Source organism: Thamnophis elegans, chromosome 2 (genome assembly GCF_009769535.1).
Source record: "Thamnophis elegans isolate rThaEle1 chromosome 2, rThaEle1.pri, whole genome shotgun sequence".
NCBI classification, from domain to species: domain Eukaryota; kingdom Metazoa; phylum Chordata; class Lepidosauria; order Squamata; family Colubridae; genus Thamnophis; species Thamnophis elegans.
Window position 1 is genome coordinate 124,328,038 of NC_045542.1, and position 15,890 is coordinate 124,343,927.

Genomic DNA, 15,890 nt, shown 5'->3' on the forward strand with positions numbered 1-15,890 from the left:
TATTGAAAGTAGCATGTTGAATACCATCTAATGCAGAGGTGGTATTCTGCTGATTCACCCTAGTTCAGGCAAACCAGTAGCAGTGGGAGGCTCCGCCCACCCACCCAGATGTCACCCGGATGCTCTGCACATGCGCAGAAGCGCTGTGCATGAGCGAAGCAAGTGCACACATACACATGCCCCCGGTTCCGAACTGGTAGCAAAGATAAGAGGAAACCATTACTGATCCAATGTATGGATCAGTAATGGTTTCCAATATTGTTGGCATCCAATATTGCCAATCACTCAATGTGGTTTTCTTGGTAAAATACAGGAATGCTTTACCATTGCCTGTTTCCATGCAATATAATTGCTATTGTCAGTATGTGGTCATCCACCTCCATCATTTATCAGTATCACTGATGGCTAATATGAGTGCTAGCTTGCTTTAGCAATTTTCACTTTGGGTGTGAATACTCATGACTTACATTCCCAACATTATTTGCTGATCCCTCTCAACCCAATGAAGCAGTATAGCAATACTCCAGAGGAGGCTACTATAGAGAAGGCTGCTGTCTCATCCATGACCTATGAGCTATATATCTATGGAGATTCTCAATTATGCAGAACACGGTTGTCCCAAAGGTACTTTTTCAAAAGGCAACTTATTTTTTTCTTGAAGACATTTCACTTCTCACCCAAGAAGCTTTTTTAAAAAAAGAAAGTTCAGTTGCCTTTCAAAAAGTACCTTTGACCTGAATGACAACCTATGAGCTACATCCTTTTCTCCTGATTCATTTCTGAGAAGGGAAGGGATTTTCAGCAGGCCCTCCATTGCTGATGATGGGAATATTACATTCTGGTAAATTGTTACCTAATGTATCCTAATGCTTTGCTTTTTAGGGCTTGAAATGTAACATCCAGGATTTTAAATAATTAATATTACTGAATTCAATATTAATTATTGAACAATTAATTTGATTGTGACTTTCTGTTTGCATGAGCACTCAGGATGATCTCATTACATAGGTATATACTCTGTAGCATGCAGTATTGTTATATTGCAGAGGAGGAAGATACCTGTTTACAGAAGCTGTTACTTTTTCTACCATAAGTCAATCATCTGAGTACATGACAAGCTTCCTTTTTGGATTAGAGGAAGATAATATGCAAGAAACGACCTACATTAAAGAGGAATGTCAGAAGCAGGGCCTGTAGCGTCAGAGATCAAATCTGAGCCCTGTCAGAGAAAGAAAAACAGAAACACACACACACAGGGAGGGAGGGAGCGGAAGGGAGGGAAAGTGGGAAAGGGGAAGAGGGGGAGGAAGAAGGAAGTGGGAGGAAGTAGGGAGGAGCAGTGGTGGGATTCAAATAATTTAACAATCGGTTCTCTGCCCTAATGACCAGCTGGGTAGGAGTGGTTGGTGGTCATGTGACTGGGTGGGCGTGACCAACTCAACGTCACTCATATCGATGGGCACTTTGCCTTAGCTGTTACACTGTAATAAGGGTTAATCAGAGAGGCAGTTTCTGTAAGCAGGGCAATAAAGATTAGACTAGAAACAATTCCATAGTGTTTCCTTTCTGCCTTCCATACAGGAGTAGCCCTGTAAAGTGGAAAAAAACAAAATGAGATTTCTTCCAACAACTGGTTCTCCCGAATAGGTGTGAACTGGCTGAATCCCACCACTTGAGAGGAGGGAGGGAGGGCTGGCGGGCCCTCGGAGGAGAGCCTTCTCAGTGGCTGCTCTGACTCCTTGGAACCAGCTCCCCCCGGAAATCCGGACCATACCCACTCTGATGGCCTCCAGGAAAGCCGTAAAAACTTGGCTGTTCCAACAGGCCTGGGGACTGTTGACCTCACTATTGAGGTCCGGCCCCGACTAGAATGAATTTGATGGATGATTGTTGTTTTAAATTGTATTGTTTTTATGTTTTTTATATTTTGTTTGTAAGCCGCCCGGAGTCCCTTGGGATTGGGCGGCATATAAAAGTTTTAAATAAATAAATAAATAAATAAATAAATAAATAAATAAATAAATAAATAAATAAATAAATAAATAAGGTGGGAGAGAAAGAGAAAGAGAGAGAGAGAGAGGATTGAAAACCCAACTATGTTCTTCCCTTTTGCTGGTCCCATGAGACACTGCAGCTTCAATTACCCAAATTGAATTCCCAGCTCTTAGCTGATTGCTACTGTGAGAAAAAATGTAAGAGAAACAAAACCTTCCTTTTCTTTTACCAACTGATATAGGATTATTGGTCTTTATGTCACATTCAGAGAGAGACACTTGAGCTCCATTGTTTTTTGAAAAAAAAAAAGCTAAAAGGTCAAAGAAGAATTACATCCGAAGATAGGGAATATAACAGTGATAACTAATAGCAAACCTCACTGAACTAACTGAACTTGTGTTATAGGAGGAGGGGAGGGGAAAGGGGAGAGTGGAGAGGGGAGAGGGGGAGGGGGAGAGGGGGAGAGGGAGAGGGAGAGGGGGAGGGGAGGGGAAAGGGGAGGGGGGAGGGGAGGGAGAGAGAGGGGGGAGGAATAAGCAGTCAAAGTGGCACCTTTGATAGCCTGAGTAGTGGCTAGGAACATGGAGTATTATGACTGAAGAGATTCAAGTTCAAGTCCACCTTCAACCATGACATTTACTAAATAATCCAAGAGCAATCTCTGCCTCTCAGTTTAACTTAAACTGATGGAGGAATACATCAAAAATACATCAATACAGCAAAAAATAACCATGATCTCTAAAAAGTACTATTATTCAATCCAAAAATAACATTGTAATAATAATTAATTATTAAGATTAACTAGCCAATATCTTCTGGAAGAATACTGTCTTTATTTATCTTCTAGAAGAATATTAAGAAAGTCCCTTAAAGTCCCCTAGAAACTAGTCTCCTTTGTTAATATTTTCCCCCAATAATGATAACGTTTCAAAGAATCAGAAACAGAATTTGGTTGGGGGGAGGATCTTCCACAAAAGTATCCTCAGGTAGAAGACAGTCTTGAAACTACTTGTATGTCAGAGCATTTAGAGTTGTGTCATTGCACTGTATCTCCCTCAACCTGTCATCATCAGGATCAGTTCAAGTAACTTCTTCAAGCTCTCCTATAGTGCCATGCAGAGCAATGAAATTGTTTGTATTGCCAGTTTAAAAATCTCACGAGAACATCAACATCCTGGGAGTATTTGCAAGATTTCAACCATTGTTTAAAATTATGTTTTTATTCCTTTTATTCTCATTTACATACAGAAGCATAGAAAGAGGTTATGGATGCACTGAGTTCTATAGCATCCTATTGCTGACCTCTGATATAAAACTAAAATGAGGAAAGAATTTTCCAACATACTTTACTGTCTGATAGTTGGAGCTTCAACACATTTCCTTAATCTCTGGGGAAACTATACTAACATGCATAGACTGATTCTTAGGTACCAATGTTTCACTATTTGAGAAAACTTAATGTTGACATAATTTGCCTTCAAGAAACACATATTAAGAAAAAAAAAGATGAGAAATCATTAATAAATAAAAGACTGGGGGAGGAATTTACAGCCACAGGGTCAAAAAAAATTCGAGTAGTTTTATAAAACCCCAATTTAAACTTGAACTACTTTCACTAGATGACCATGGCAGATTTGTAATAGTGGAAATTGAATTTAATGAAATTAAATCAATAATAATTAGTCTTTATGGGCCAAATGAAGGAGAAGGTAAATTTTTTGAGTTTCTTATGGACCAACTTCTGCCTTTTTTGTATGAAAATTGGTTTATGTTAGGGGATTGGAATGGAGTGATGGGATAGAACAGTGATGGCGAACCTATGACACGCGTGTCAGTGCTGACACGCGTAGCCATTTGGGGTGACACGCACAGGATTCATCCCTAAGGTGACCAGACGTTCCGCTGTTGGGACGCGATGCATCTGTAGCGGAGGAGCGGGATCCCGAGGGAGGCTGTTGCAGAAGGGCGAAATCTGAGATTTCTTCGCTTCTGCGGCAGGATAACATTTGTTCTTTAGAGGAAGGGGGGGAGAGACCACTACAGTTGCATTTCTTTTCTTGCTGGGGATTTAGAAGTCTTATGTTCACTTTTATTCCCGGGGAAAAAAACAAACCCGAGCCTCCGCCGTTGTCCAACCCTCGCGTTTCCTGGCAAGAAATCCATCCCCCATTATGACGAGGTATGCCGGCTTTCGATTGGTAAGGCATCCTCGGCATCCCCCGGGTGATCTCTGGGCCCCCGGCTTCCCCATCTCCTCTCCTATGGGGAAACGTGCATCATAATGTTGTAAGCTGCCCGGAGTTACCTGTGTGTGAGGTGGGCTGCCCTATGCATTTGCGTTTGTGTGCTGGAGAGAGAGTGAAAAAGAGAGGGAGAATTATATTAATTAGAAGCGGCGGTGGCGGACGTCGGCAGCGACTGTAACGACTGCTCGGGCGAGGTGCGGAGGAAGAACGGAAGGTCCCTCCCGCCCGTGACGACGGCTCCAGCCATGGATGAGCAGGCTGGCCCCAACAACAACAACGCACTGCTCTTGCCGCCACCTCCGGATGGGAAGCAACCACGCCTGTGCGGCCCCTGTGCTGCGGTGGGAAGCGAGTCTGCAAGGCGTGGTTGCTTCCCACCCGGAGGTGGCGGCAAGAGCAGCGCGTTGTTGTTGTTGTTGAAGAAGACGCCGGGGCCAGCCTGCTCGTCCATGGCTGGAGCCGTCGTCGCGGGCGGGAGGGACCTTCCGTTCTTCCTCCGCACCTCGCCCACGCGGTCGTTACAGTCGCTGCTGACGTCCGCCACCGCCGCTTCCCTCGTCCGTCTCGATTGCTGGAAGCAGTAACAAACGGTGCGTCTGCTCCGCTGTCAGCGCTTTGACAGCCACCCCAGCCGGCGGCTACCGGGCCTCGCTGGAGTCAATTGCAAAACCGCGTTCAGCGCTTTGAGGACCTGAGGCATCTTGGGAAATGCAGTTCCCTATCGGAAAGAATGGAGTAGCTGCGAATTTGTAACAACAGAAGATAATAACTTGGTGCTTCGCAGGTTACGAAAATCTCAAGTTTGATTTGCACACTGTTTTTTAAAAGTTAGATAAAGAAATTATGCTGTGAAAGCGACTAGAAAGCCTCCCCTCCCCTTCCTGTGTGCGAGAAAGGGAAGGAGAGGAAGGAAGGAGGGAGGGGGGAAGGAAAAGAAGAAGGGAGGGGGGAGAAGATGGAAGGAGAAAAGATGGATGGAAGGAGAAAGAATGGGAGGAGAAGGAGGAAGATGGAATAAAAAAAGAAGAAAAAGAAGAAGGGAGGGAGAAAAGAGGGAAGGAGGTAGGAAGAAAAGGGGAAGAGAGGGAAAGAGCAGAAAGACAAAGAGGATGAAGTTGATAGGCAAGAGGAAAGAGGAAGGAAGGAAAAAAGAAAAAGGGAGGGAGAGAGGAAAGAAGAAAAGATGGAGCTAGAAAGGAAAGAAGGGAGGGAGGGAGGAAAGGGGAAGACAGGGAAAGAGCAGAAAGACAGAGAAGGTGAAGGTAGATAGGCAGAAGGAAGGAAGAAGGAAGAAAGAGGGAAGGAGGGAAGGAGGAAGGAACAGAAGCGAAGAGGAAGAGAGAAATGGAAAGAGCAGAAAGACAGAGAAGGTAGATAGGCAAAAGAAATGAAGCTGAAAGAATGGAAGGAGGAAGGAAGAGGAAAGGAGGAAGGGAGTGAGTGAGGAAAGAAGAGAGGATGGAAGGAGAAAGGAAGGAAGAGAGGGAAAGAGCAGAAGACAGATAAGGTGAAGGTAGATAAGCAAGAGGAATGAAGGAAGAAGTGAGGAGTCTCGAGGAGGGGGAAAACATTTAGTGACCAGAGTTACAATGGCATTGAAAAAAGTGACTGATGAACAAAGAAGTTACTAAGCAGGTATGTTAAATAATTTGTTTTTGGTTTATTAAATACAATTATATTGCAATTATATATTTTTGTAGTTTAAACTATAAATTGCGCAAAATTATGTTTTTGTCGAAGTGACACACAACGCGAGTTATGCTCGATTTTTTGCCGATTTTTGACACACCACGCCAAAAAGGTTGCCCATCACTGGGATAGAACATCTACTTAAGAGGATGAAATCCACCCATTCTAAATTACCAAAGACATTTTTTGAGACAGTACGATTTTTTTTTTAAAAAAAGTTATTTAGACATTTTGTTCAGTAAACACACACACACACACACACACACACACAAATTCATAAAATTATTTTTACAATTTTCTTCCTACGTCTAAATAAGATTTGGTAAAACCATCTGGAGAAAATGCAGACAGTTTTATTGATTTTTGTTGGTTAAATATACGTACAGTTTATTGCTTATCAATACTAAGTAGCTCTGATTAAACAGAGCTTTTAAACAGAATGCCATATAAACTGATTATTATATAAGAGCAGTCTCCTTGTTTCCTTCAAATAATTACATCAGACAAGACCAGGCTATGTTAAGACTCATATAAAGTCATAGGAGGCCTATATTGATAATCAGTCTTTTGGACAATGACAAATATGTTTCACCAGCATGTCACTTGCTATATGCTAACGGAATTCTTTCAAAATAACTAATACAACATTATTGGATCACAACATTTCTTTTCTATTATTTGAGTACATTGGAACTATGGATACTTCAATTTTGTGAGACTTTAATTGCCAAAAACATTAACTTCTGAAATCTGAATCTAACCTAGGTCAGTCACAGGGATCAGAAATTTAACCTTTCAGACTCATGCTGGAGCTCATCTTCAGGAAACTTCTCTGAATATGAGGGTGGATTCCAGCATAAGTCCAAAGGTTCAGAAGGCTAAACTTCTGATCCCAGTGAGCGATCCAGATTGGATCCTGCAACCTCAGATCCTCAGATATATCTGAGATATATCTATTGGCCTTCATTCATAATATTAACTTCCATAAAAATCCTGAAGTATCAGTCTCAGCTGGATGATTTATTTATTTATTAATTTCTAACTCAATAAAGAGATTCTGGGAGACTTACAGTAATAACAACAACCTAATCCATTTTAGCTCATCTCAAAAAACTAAGCAGTGCAAGATTATTAACACTTAGATGAGAAAACTCTAAGAGGCTAGGACTGTGGACTAGACTGGATAAGTCAAGGGGAAAAATGGAAGAAAGCAATGACACACCATTTTCACATTCTTAGAAAGATGACTATCTGGATATATCCACACAGTGACCAAGATTTGAGCTTAATTTGAAAGAAACATATTTTTTCATATCCATCAGTCTCAAGACACTTTCATTCCCAGCTTGGTGACTTCTAAGATGTATTATACTTATAAGTTATCATTCTATATAGCAGATTGGAAAATTCGGTAGAATCCAGAATAACTTTAAAACTCTTTGGAGATATCACTTTTAATGCAAGTGAGATACTAAGACATCTCAACTCTCAGATTTTTCTCTTTTTAAAAATGAACAGAAGAGCCCTGAAAAATACCCCACATTTAACAATAAGGCATGCTGGTCTTACATTTTAAATAATAAAAACCTTGAAAAATTATATTTATTTTCATTGGAAATTATTATTTTCTGTTCTAACTGCTTGTTTATGTTTTATTTACTGATACTAAATAGTTTTTGAGGGGGGGGGAAGGACCAATCTCTGTGGTATGCATGCCACTTTTTTTTTTAGTCACTCATTTTAGCATCTTTGTCTTATAAAACCACTGGAAAGCTCATTATCAAGAAAAATGATGAAAAAACTTAAAGTATAAAACAAATTGTCATATTAACACAAAGGCCATAATAGTTTTTTTTAAATATTTAAAATGCAACATATACAGCATTGCAATAAGAATTAAAAAAAAGGTTTTCATCATTTGGTTTAACACTTTATCATTTGACTTAAACAGATGGAGACTCATAGTTTTTACTACCGGTTTATCTGCCTTCCAATAGGGATATACACTGTCTTGGGAATAGCTGGATATACAAATATGATCTTAAAATGTCCCTTCCCATTTCAATTTGATGTACAGTTTAATGATAAAACAGAAAATATGGCAGCTATATTCATGATTCTGCAAACCTTCCTTCAATAAGGTTGAGATAGGTAAAAAGAGCAATGTGAGTTAATAAACACTTCTACGGAAATATGACTGAATCCTGCTAATTAACATTAATATATGAATCCTGAGGTTCTTATGACAAGTTCAAATAACTATTGATAACTATCACTATAGAAGCCTCGGTGGTGCAATGGTTAGAGTACAATACTGCAGGCTACTTGTGCTGACTGCCGGCTGACTGCAATTTGGCAGTTCGAATCTCACCAGTTTCAAGGTTGATTCAGCCTTCCATCTTTCAAAGGTTGGTAAAATGAGGACCCAGATTGTTAGGGGCAACACGCTGACCCTCTAAACCACTTAGAGAAGGCTGTAAAGCACTGTAAAGAAGTATATAAGTGCTATTGCTGTTGCACTGATATTGGATATATGATATCAAAATAGTTTTAAAAGAGGTAGACATTAAGAAATGAGCAGTAATTATTCATGAAACATAAAGATCCCCATGGTCCACATTTGGAATCTATAGCTTCCCTCCACATGTAAGAAAATCCTACTTCCTGAACTCTGTCTGTAGATAAAACTAGGAAAGGTCAGTATTGAGAAAATGTATCTGATCTTGTTTCGGATGGATGGCTGGACGGACAGACAGACACTATAGGTTTTCATGGATGAAATAGATAGACAGAAAAGTTGAGCTGTAAGAAAAACTGAATTGACTAATTACATTTCTAAAGTTTATCCAAAAACAAAAACCTTCTCATAACCTTTAAGACTCACAAGTCAGCCCAATCCCATTAAAGCAAATTCCATGCCTTCATATTTGGATCTCAAAAGAACCATTCTTCACCCATCATTTTCCCTAAACGCTCAGGAGTGAAATGATGGATGTTAGTTAACAACAATGACAAAACTGAAAACTTGTCAGGAATAGCTGCTGGAAACTTTAACACATGCTGGTGCGGACTAACACATAAAAACCAAACCATCAAAGAATGAGTATGATAGCCTGTTTCTCTAGTTTTGAAAGGAGGAGAGGATGGGAGTGTAACAATATTTTGAAGGAAAACATGAAAAGGATGTTGCATGATAATTTAGCAGCAGTTAATTCCTGGCCCATTATACTTCAGTTACAGATAGAAAACAAGGAAAAAGAAAATAACAGGAAGCAGCCTAATTGTCAGGAACAAAACATAATATTAATATTCTTTGGCTAAGAATTTAGAGTCCTTCAATTGTATCCACATTGTTCTGTCATAATGTGGATTCATTTTCTTCATTGCCCAGCTCTGTCTGCAGTTTATTTTGATTGTTTTGTGCTATCTTTATATATTATGGTGATTATTTATTCCCTTCTTATCATCAGGTATATTTGAGTGTGAGAGATATTTGCATTTCTAACCAGCTGTAAGGTTGTTGTAGACCACTAGAACTCTTCTAAGCACCTGGCTTTTACATAAAGCATTATCCAGTGACTGTATAGTAAGTCACAAGAAAATTTCAGGTAAACAACTACATTTTAACAAACATTTTCTGGAAAAGCTCTTAATTACCTGGTAATCCTAATAATAGTGAGAAGAACATATCTATTTATAGTAAACTATATCATATTTAAATACTTTGCCCTTAATCCTCTCTCTTTTTTTTTTTTTTTTTTTGTGAAAATACGTTTATTTCCATTTCATTCCATACCATCACATGTATACTGTGCATAACCGGGGCATATAACATTGAATAATAAACACAGCCCTCGCTTTTATAAACAATACCCCCCAAAATACAAACCCAATATACCACCTTGACCCACCATACACCCTCTTTCACCCCCCTCCAACTTTCATTCTTCCTTCCGACATTCCCCTCTACCTACTTCCCCTCCCCCTCTAGCACTCCTCTCTCCCAATACCTTCCCTCCCTTCCTTCTCCTCCTGCCTCCAATCCTCTCTCCCACCCTCTCTACCCCTCTTTCTTCTTTCGCTCTACTCCTCTCTTCGGTGTATTTGTATTGTCTATCAATATGTTCAGCTTGTCCTATTCTTACCCTAACATTAAGAAGCCACAGTATACAAGTGCAATCATGTACTTTAAGATCTAACACATATTATATTTCCCCCCTCCCTCCCTCCCCCCTAAAACCCCACCTCCCTTCCCTCCCCCCGACTTCCCAGAGCCCGTACACGGTATAACTTTTTAACAAACACAGTCTAAAGTATCTTAAAACAACTCAGCTTCTTACTGTTACCCAAACTTTAAACAGTTTAACTTATTGCTAATCTTAAGCATAGGCTATCTGGAGTTTCTTAGTCCCATATTTGCTTTGTGTATAATCAATCCATTTTTTCCAGTCTCGTTTATATCTCTCGTTTGAATGTTCTTTAAGATATGCTGAAATTTTTGCCATCTCGGCTAAGTTTATAACTTTCTTTAATCCTCTCTTCTTCACAATACCCCAAAAGGTACTAATAGTTTTCCTGGGAATGACGGTCTTGAAAATATAGAGATTCTAATGAAGAATGGGAAAATCCACCTCAATGGTGGGATTCAAATTTTTTTACTACCGATTCTGTGGATGTGGCTTGGTGGGCATGGCATGGCTTGGTGGGCGTGGCAGGGGAAGGATACTGTAAAATCTCAATTCCCTCCCCACTCTGGGGAAACGTTACTGCAAAATCCCCATTTCCTCCCTATCAGATGAGACTTGGGAGGCAGAGAATAGATGGGAGTGGGCCAGACAGAGATGGTATTTACCGGTTCTCCGAACTACTCAAAATTTCTGCTACCGGTTCTCCAGAACTGGTCAGAACCTGTGAAATACCACCTCTGGTCCACCTCTATTAAAACACCTTGTAGTAGCAATGAACCTCAGGAATTAAGATGTAAGATTAACAATCCTTATTCAAACCAGTCTTAAAAAGTAATTATTAGGGAAAAGAAGAACTAGTTGATTTCATGATTTATGCCATTCTGAACATATGGAGAAGGAAATTAAATAATGATTTTGTACCTTGGCACACCTGAGCCTTTCTATTATAGAGCCTCTAATGATTAAATAATAAAACCTCAATGACTTATTTCCAGAAGGCTATGATTCTCTTATATATGACTTCCCTTTCTGGCAGGACTAGAAATACAGAATGGTTTTCTTTCATAAGATTGCTTTTGAGTTCCAACAGAATGTTTAAAAAGATGACAAGCTACATTTCCCATACTGCTTGTTCCAACAAGTGAACAAGGAGTTTAGAGAAGCCATGTGAGTGGGAAACTATTCAAAAGTGTTCAAATATGCATCAGATCAATTGCAAAGGCAAACCTAGTAATTGACTGATCATTTGCCATCATGTTTTCTTAGCAATTTATTCTTTAATTTAGTTCGGTTTTTTATACTTTTTAATGGATTTATTATTTGTTTTATGCTGCTTGGAGTCACTTGCTTATAAGACAGATGCTTATGTAAATTGGTTTAATAAATAAAATAAACCACGTAGACATTTTCCACGATGATCTTTTCACAAGCTAGCCCTTCAGATGTACCCCGCACTACTGCAATCAAGTCCATTCATCTTCCTGCTGATCATTCGCTTCTTCTTTTGCCTTCCATCTTTTCAGATTCTACAGACTTCTCAAGTGAGCTAGGAGTATATGCAATGATCTGTTTGCTTTCCTAGCTATCTATTGGTATTCTCAGGAATATTCTCCAACACCAAAGTTCAAAAGTGTCAATACTCTTTCCATCCTGCTACAGAAGTCCAATCGTTCTTTTCATAACAAATCCAAGGCACAATCATTTCCTGCCTTCTAATTCTTCAAGACATTAAGACACACAAAATACACTTTCTAAGGACTTCATAACTACCCTACCAAGTACATCTTTTTTGCTTATTTCTTGTCAACTCTAAGGATGATTGATGCACTGGTTATCATTAGCATGGTCTTTTTAATATTTAATCTTAGCCTCATTTTCCCCCCACCCTACTGAAGCTAGCAGATCATCTGCATTTTCATCTGACAGAATAGTGGCAGCAGGTTACTGATATTTCTTATCCAGTTTTAAAACTGTCATATTCTTCCAATCCACCCTCCTTCGATATACATTCAGCATATAGATTGAATAAATATGGACTATAGCTTTATCTCAATCCTTTGCTGCCTTGCAACTGACTGTGACTTCCTATCCTGTGTGTAGGTTTCTCATGAGTACATAAATAAGTTTCTCATGAGTACATTTTCCTAAGGGCATTGTTTATTTATTAAAACTGTAAACAACAACATGTACACCAAGCTCCCAGCCAAGTACTGGTAGCTGGCTAAAGTCCCCTAAGCAAAAGCAGAACCAAAGTTTAAATATGTTTGACCTATTAGACAAAGGCCATTATAGCATGGAGGATTGTGGATAAAGCCATTTAGGTGACCTTATTATTAGTACCTTCCTTATAGTTTAGTATGCTAGTGATGCTATTTTTAACATTCTGATCAGTAAATATAAAAATTTGGTTTACTAGGCCACTGGCTACAGGAACTAAATATATTTAGCCTAATGAAAAGAAGGCTTAGAGGAGAAATGATAGCAGTCTCCTGATATTTGAAGGACAGTCACAGGGAAGAGGGTGTCAATTTAATTTCCATACTACCTGGAAGCAATGGGTGGTAGTATGTCAGAAGGAGACCCAACCTGAAAATAAGGAGGGATTTCCTGACAGTGAAAACAATTAATCAATGGAACAACTTGTCTTCCAGAGTTGTGGCTGATCCATCCCTGGAGGTTTTCAAGAAAAGATTGGACAATCGTTTGTCTGGAATGGTATAAGAGCCTTGGACAGAGAGTTGAACTAGAAGACACCAAGGTCCCTTCCAGTCCTATGACTCTATGATACCATGGTCCATGCCCAATTCTTACTCCTGTTGCCACTTAGGATTAATCAAGTATGCTATTAATTTTATTTTATTACAAGGGCTTCTTTCAGCAATTTGCATGTATTGAGCAGGTGAGGAGGCATCTCATAGGCTTGTAGTCAGTGATGTGCAGTCAGGGGAGGCAGAGCCTCACCACTGTCATCATGAAAAGAAAAAAAAATGTAAAAGGAAAAAGGCAAGAGCTGAGGTCAGGCTGAGCTAGTTGCTGCCAGAGTCACCGTGGATGACTCTGCTTAGTGCTTAACTGTTTAAAAAACCCTCTAAAAAAGCTCCCTCTATAGGAGAAGGCAGGAGAACGATGTGCCTCATCTAGTCTGACTTTAGGCATTTTGTGATCACTTGAGTAGAGTTAAGCAAGGGTTAAAAGCTGAAAAATTCCTGATGTATATGAGGCACGTTGTTCTCCTGCCTCCTCCTGTAGAGAGTGCTTTTTAGAGGCTTTTTTAAACAGTTAAGCAGAGTCATCCACGGTGACTCTGGCAGCAACTAGCTCAGCCTGACCTCAGCTCTTGCCTTTTTCCTTTTACATTTTTTTTTCTTTTCATGATGGCAGGCAAGAACAGAGTTGAAATCCTCTCTGAGACAGCTGGAAAAGGTACATGTGGGTCGGAGGGAGAGGGAGGAATTCAAACTTCATCCTCCTGGTGGAGGGCTTTGGGCAAAGGCTGGAGGGAAGTGCTCTCCCTCCCCAAGTGTAGTTTGATTGCAGGCAGAGCCACATTGTCTTTTCAAACCTGTAATCAGTGAAGCTGGGCTGGATCATTCCAGGGCTGGGGGAAAGTGTGTGTGCTCCAGTATGGCTCTTTGACTGGCTTCCTGCCTCCTCCTATGGTCCCTGACTCCCTCCAATCCAACTTTGTGTGTGTGTGTGTGTGTGTGTGTGTGTTTGAGAGGAGGAAGGGAGGGAGGAAGGAGGGCAAGGGAGAAGAAAAAGAAAAAGAAAGAAGGAAACTTATTTCACAAAGGAGAAAAACAAATGCTGTCGCTTTAAATCGGAGCTGAGCATGCCTGGCTGTGGAATTCTGGGAGTTCAGATTTCAGATTCAGATTTAATTTATTTGTATGCCGCCCTTCTCCGGGAGGGACTCAGGGTGGCGAACAACTCAAAAGGGGAAAGGGGATACAAACACAATACATATAATTAAAATACACAAGAGTCATATGGCCATACAAGTCGAGAGGGGAGGGGAACTCATCAACCCCAGGCCTGCCGGCACAGCCAGGTTTTGACGGCTTTCCAGAAGGCCTGGAGAGGGGTGAGGGTCCGAATCTCTGCGGGGAGTTCATTCCAAAGGGCCGGACACAGGGTAGTAGCCAGATGGCATTGGCTGGTAGACGGAACCCGGAGGAGGCCGACCCTGTGTGATCTAACGGGTCTGTGGGAGGTAATTGGCAGAAGGCAGTCTCTCAAGTACCCAGGTCCAATACCATGAAGGGAGTTGAAGTCCACAAGTCTAAAAAAAATTGTGTCAGCACCTCACCAGCCATAGACCTCACTGCACGTCACTACCTGTAGTGAATACAGCTCACATGTGAATGGGGAAGTACCTGTTATCATTACATCCCCCATTTCTTTTCCATGTCTTTTCCATGTGCAAAATGGTGGAAGGGTTGCCCCAAAGGGATAATGAGTATTGTTACATCATTTATATTGAGTAGAACAGAAAAAAAATACATTTTGCACCAGCATTATACATACTGTAAACCTACAACATAGAAGTACAAGAAAAATTAAATAGCAGTAGACTTAGCAATAGCAGTAGACTTATATACCGCTTCATAGGCCTTTCAGGCCTCTCTAAGCGGTTTACAGAGAGTCAGCATATTGCCCCCAACAATCTGGGTCCTCATTTTACCCACCTCGGAAGGATGGAAGGCTGAGTCAACCCTGAGCCGGTGAGATTTGAACCGCTGAACTGCTGATCTAGCAGTAGCCTGCAGTGCTGCATTTAACCACTGCGCCATGATGATAACAATTTATGTTCTAAATTAACTTTTATACTTTATGCAACAATAACTTGAAGAAGAGATTGTGCTTGTTTGTGTCTAATAGCAATATCAATTTGTATGGAGGGATACCTTTTACCACCATAACATTCCATAGCTTTACATGGTTAACAAAATCAAATGCATTTTTTAATAAATGAAGTATTTGACTTCTGTTTTTGTATTCTTTGGCTTTTTCAATTACCTATAATGCATCATGATTAATGACCCTTGTTTCTTGGCCTTTTCTAAAATCAGCTTGAACATCTGGCATTTTTCTTTCTATGCAGGGCTCTAATCCCCAATGGATGATCCTAAGCATTATTTCTCTAGCATGCAAATTTAGTTCTTTGTACAATAGTCTGCATACTTTAAGTCTTCTTTTTTTGATATTGGAATGTAGGTTGACCTCTTCCAATCTGTTGAATATTGTGTCATTTTTCCATTCTTCAGGTTTGCTGGAATTGTTAGAATCTTTACTGATTACCTTTCTGGTTCTTGCCTTTCATATTATTCTGTAAATAATACATTAGTTCCTGTAACTTTCTGACCAGGTAGAAATACATGATCTTATAAATAGAGAATATCTTCCAAAGTAACTTGGATATTGACATACCTATTGTACGAAGTTTCAATACAGTTCTTCCATGTTTGATCTTCTTTGAATCTAATATTATGTATCTTTTAGGATATCAATTTGAGGCTGGAACAGCCTTCTGAGTTCAGAGGCTTTTGGAAAACTTTGTTTTCTCATGTCTGTTTCCAGCTATAGTCTATTTACAGATATCATTGCAATATACTGCTTCTCTAATCTATCAGCTTTGTGAAATTCTTTGTGAAATTCTTCTTGAGATCTTTGTCTTTCCTGGTTTGGCCTTGTTCTTCTGTGCAATTTTCATCATCTGTTCTTAGATTCAGTTTGCTCTCTTCTGTTCTTTGTTCTCTGGCAGTATCTTTTT

General features: G+C 40.0%; 1 protein-coding gene across 1 annotated transcript in view; it reads right to left on the reverse strand.

The window, feature by feature from the left end:
- Nucleotides 1–15,890, reverse strand: part of GRM7 (glutamate metabotropic receptor 7) — a 474,525-nt gene that overhangs the window by 198,670 nt on the left and 259,965 nt on the right. The window lies entirely within an intron of this gene.